The sequence below is a fragment of the Nuphar pumila genome, chromosome 4, assembly GCF_984573655.1.
Source record: "Nuphar pumila chromosome 4, dmNupPumi1.hap1.1, whole genome shotgun sequence".
Taxonomy (NCBI): domain Eukaryota; kingdom Viridiplantae; phylum Streptophyta; class Magnoliopsida; order Nymphaeales; family Nymphaeaceae; genus Nuphar; species Nuphar pumila.
This window is the reverse complement of record NC_143252.1, coordinates 105560634-105565841: the sequence shown is the minus strand read 5'-3', so window position 1 is coordinate 105565841 and position 5208 is coordinate 105560634. Positions and strand designations below refer to the sequence as shown.

At 35.1% G+C, this 5208-nt stretch overlaps 1 pseudogene; it reads left to right on the top strand.

Annotated features, from left to right (window-relative positions):
• The first annotated feature begins 3227 nt into the window (after window positions 1–3227).
• Window positions 3228–4186, top strand: LOC149840420 (protein CURLY FLAG LEAF 1 pseudogene; annotated as a pseudogene).
• Window positions 4187–5208: the final 1022 nt, after the last annotated feature.

Genomic DNA, 5208 nt, shown 5'->3' with positions numbered 1-5208 from the left:
TTGAATCACTATGAAAGTTTTTTAACAACCTTAGAACACATATAAGCATGATTTCATCACTATAAAAGTTTTTTGACTGCCTTATAACACATATATGCATAATTAAATCACTATGAAAGTTTTTTGATAATCTTAGAACACATATAAGCATGATTTCATCACTATAAAAGTTTTTTTACCGTCTTATAACACATATGTGCATGATTGAATCACTATGAAAGTTTTTTAACAATTTTAGAACACATATAAGCATGATTTCATCACTATAAAAGTTTTTTTACTGCCTTATAACATATATGTGCATAATTAAATCACTATGAAAGTTTTTTGACAATCTTAGAACATATATAAGCATGATTTCATCACTATGAAAGTTTTTTTTACTGCATTATAACACATATATGCATGATTATGATACATAACACAATTATTTGATAGCCTTATCAACCATATATGCATGCTTGAATCACTATGACATTTTTTTGACAACCTTAGAACACATATCTGCATGATTGAATCACTATGAATTTTTTTTTGTCAGCCTTAGAACACATATATGAATTCTGTTAATGTCCTTTATTTTATTGCTAGTCTATGTGTCATTCAGCCATGTTACTTTAATTGTCTTAGATTAGGTGCATTGCATATAATTTATTTATTATATTTTGTTTATCAATACTAACATTTTGGTTCTATTTTAGGATGCTGGAGATGATCATCATAGAGGAGCTGATGGAGGCTTGGATGAATGGGCAGATCATGACAATGAAGAGGATGATGCTTCAAATCTTGGCGATGATTAGATTCATGTGTTGAATTTGTTTCACGTACTTGTTGTTTCAAACAAAACTCTTTATATATATTCACTTGTAACTAATTAAAACTTGGTGAGGATTATAGTGGGTTGTTAAATTTATTTCACTTATAACTTATGCTAAATTTGTTTCACCTGCTTTGTATATGCCTTTTTTATGTGTACTTTATTTTTTATACACAGGTTATATAAATTGTATAACGAGAAATTTTTTCTTGATATTTATATTTCAAATAAATTTTTTTTTAATTTTGTGATGGATTAGCGACGAATAATATTCGTCGCACATTTAACGATGAATTAGGGATGAATATTTATCTATCTCAAAAACTGAATCAACTGATGTTTTGCGACGGAATATAATTCATGGTGAATCCATTGATAAATTCGCTATGAAATTTAGCAACAGAAATGTATCCATCGTTAAATTTTAGCGATGAATTATCGATGAATATATATCTGTCACAAAACAAAATCAATCTTTATTTAATGACGGATCATAACATTCACTAATCCATCATGAATTAGCGATGAAAGTAGCAACAGATCAGTTTGGTCACTAATTAGCGACCAGAAAATTATGACAAACGCTATCCATCGCTAAGTCATCGTCAATCCATCGCTAAACAGATTAGTGACAGATTTGTGATGGATTAACGTCGGATAGCTTCCGTCGCTAATCCACAGAATTCTTATAGTGTATTTATCATAAGTATCACTTTTTTGGTATATCCTACACTCAAATCAGTTAAACATATAGGGCAACTTATGCATACATAACAAACCTAGATATCAACAACTAAAATACAGTGTGTGTGTGCATAACTGCATAACTTGTATTTATAATTCATTTAAATATTTAACGCAATAACATCATGTTTACTCAATTAGTGCCTAAACATGCTCTCTACAAGTTCAGTTAAGGTATCTTACCTTAATAATGTAAAGAACAATGAATCAAAATCTAAAAGATCGAGGAGTTTTGAAGTTCACAAAGACCGCTACCCAAGCAATACAACGAACCCTTCATGTGCGATCGTAAATGCCAAAAACTTTAAAAATAACAATTATACCAAGATTAATCAAAAATAACAAATTACCTTATAAACCATTACCAAAAGCTACATAACCCACAAATACACTCTAATAATTTATAAATTCTATAAAATATATATTTAAATATAATATATATAATAATTTATAGTTCAAAATAGTTTTAGAAATACAAATTATGTCTTGATTGGCAAAAAATGGACAAATGAACCTGTAATATATCAATAAATAAAATTCAAAAGTTAAAAATATATTTCTAATTGGAGATAAAAAAATGAATTCTTTATTTATTAATAATTCTTAAAAATTATGAGTTTTACAATAATAATTTGAGTCGCCAGATTAGACCCAATCTAGGCTCCAACATCATAGATTATGTCTCTCAGTAATGTTCATAACTTATTGAGTTTTACAGTAATGTTCATAACTTATTGAGTTCTTTGTTACTGTTGCAAACATAGAATTTATGAACTTGCTTGACACCAAAACTTACTTTTATAGCGTATTCATTTTACCTTTCCATTCACTGTACGTTTTTCTCATTTTTATGGCGTGTTGACATCATTGGAATCTAATCATGGTAAGATTGAAAATCTAAAGTTGGTGCCAATTGCTTCTGATTTAAATGATTCCTTTAATTGACTGTCAAGGCCCTTTTGTCTCCTTTCCACACTAGCCGTGTTGAGTACTTAGGATTTAGTAAAGAACAATCAAATATTCAAATACCTACCTTCCTTCCCTTGTCTTCTTTTCCTTATTGGTACCATTAGTTTTATCAAGAAAGTCCAATTATTTTAGTGTATACCACCCATTCTCTAGATTCCAACGGCTCAAATCTATTAATCTCTAATGTGGGTCATCTTCTAAAACAAAACTAAAATGTAGATCTCAGTCTCGCAAGAGATCCCAAACATGAGTTCATTAATCACATTCTATTAAGAAAACTCTTCTTTGGTGCATGGCATTAGCTGTCCTATTACAATGATTGATTGTTCAAAAATGTCAAAAGTAGAAGAGCTGACATTTATTTTTTTATTTTCCTGGTGGCAAACCGGTTTGCAAGCAAAGGAAAGAAAAAAAAGGGAAGAGGGGACTCACCGGAAAACTTCCCCGACAGCCAGAAAATCTAGGCAGGTCGCCCCTGGGGACAGGGTCTTAAAAAGAGCAACAGGAACCGCAAAAGAAGCGCCTCCTCCTCACCCCAAAAGGAAGGCTTTTTAGGAAACTCGAGGGTAGTCTGATTTTGAACTACCTTTTCATTAATCAAAACTTATCATTACTCTCTCTCTCTCTCTCTCTCTCTCTCTCTCTCTCTCTCTCTCTCTCTCTCTCTCTCTCTCTCTCCTTTTGCTCCAAAAGGATGGAAACGTATTCATTAGAAAGCTCCTTCCGAGCCTTCTCCATCAACGACGCCGGAAGCGCCACAGGTTCATCGCCGGGGCACCACTCCCCCGCCACCTTGGAGCTCAATTCCAATCTCTCTCTCCCCTACCAATGGGAGCAATGCCTCGACCTCAAGGTACGCTTTCCCTTCTAGAGAGAGAGAGAGACGTTTTTCTCGTGTTGGTGTTCGAGTTTCCTTCGATTCGAAAGGTTTTCTCATGTTAGTGCTCGAGTTTTCTTCGATTCGAAAGGTTTTTCTCATGTTGCTGTTCGAGTTTCCTTCGATTCGAAGCGTTTTTCTCATGTTGGTGCTGGAGTTTTCTTCTATTCGAAACGTTTTTCTTATGTTGGTGTTCGAGTTTCCTTCGATTCGAAGCGCTTTTCTCTTGTTGGTTGAGTTTTTTCCATGGCTGGAGATGTTTGTTTCCTCTGGTTGGTGTTTTAGTTTTCTTCGGTTTCTTTTTTCTTGGTGTTGGTTTTTTGGTGGGTAGACGGGAGAGGTATACTACATAGATTGGCGGAATGGGAGGAAGGCCAACGGCGATCCCAGGAGTCTGAAAGATGTTCATAATCAAGGCAGCGACGATGATGATGATCAAGAAGAAGAAGACGAAGACGACGACGATGGAGAATATGAGGGGGAGAGCGACTGCTCGTCCTCCTGCTCGTCGACGGGGCACTACTTGGAGGAGAAGGCGATCCACCAAGGAGACGTGCTCGTCGTCGCGGGATGCAAGCGCTGCCTCATGTACTTCATGCTCCCCAAGATCACAGACGAGTGCCCTAAATGCAGCAGCTTGCTGCTGCACTTCGACGGCTCGCAGAACCCCTTGCTTTGATTCGATTCTGCTTTTCCTTTTTTCTCATTGTGGGGAGTCTCCAAAATCTTTTTGGGTGTTGTTTCTAATGAAGACCAATGATGGTTTTTCTTCTTTTTATTGTTGATCTCTCTTGTGAGTTGCTTTCTTTTGTTCTTTTTTTCGATGAGATCCTGAGAAAACCAAGCCCGAAGTAAGAGAGTTGGCCGTGCTGATCAACTCTGCCAGCCAACTGTCTCTTCTCCGGCGTTGTAAAGCCGGGGTGGGAGTTATCGTTTGATGGTGTTCATTATTTTCTTTGCTTTTGTTTTCTTTGAGTTGGGAATTTTTTCTTGCGGTAGCCATTAGAGTTGCAGATTCGGGGCGCCAAGAGGGGTCAATGAAGGATGGAATAATAGAACCATACGGTGATTACGACATATGTCTCTTTCTTTTCTTTTTTCTTTGGTTTGTTTATCTCCCCCCTCGCTTGACGCTTACAAGGGATAAAATTAAGGAGGTTTGGTTAGCGACTAATTCAAAGTTTAGAGAGAGAAAGGCCATTGGGGGATTAAGGTTAAGTTGAATTACTGAAGTAGCCCTCATTAATAAATGTTCTTAGGAATTTCCTTTTTAATTTTTTAATTATAAGCTAGGGTATGAGGGTAACATCAAGTCATAAGAGAGATTTAGATGTATTATAGATTTATGGTCCGTTTAGCTCTTGGTTACTTGATAAATTGTAAATTAACCATTTCTTAAAACCTCATGCTCGGAAGCTTGCTTTGGACTTGCAAATCTTAACGAGAAGCTCGCTTGTAAAAAAAAAAAGATAAACTTGCTTACGTAAGCATGAACACAAACTTGTTTGATATTGAAAATGTCATTTTCATGATACGCATTATGTTTTTAACAAATGCTTTTTTTATCAATATGTATATAAAGCCGTTTTATGTAGAAAAAACAAGCTTTGATTATGTTTTATGACATTTCTTATTCATTTTTATTGTTCCTTCTTGCTCACTAGTGTTTTCTAGGTGCTTCACACATTTAGACATTTCTAGTAACTATGGACCTAGACGTGCAATTGCATTGAATCGAGTACTTCAATGGTCCATATGGGCCATGTAACTTTGTCATCTACATCATCTGGTTAATGGG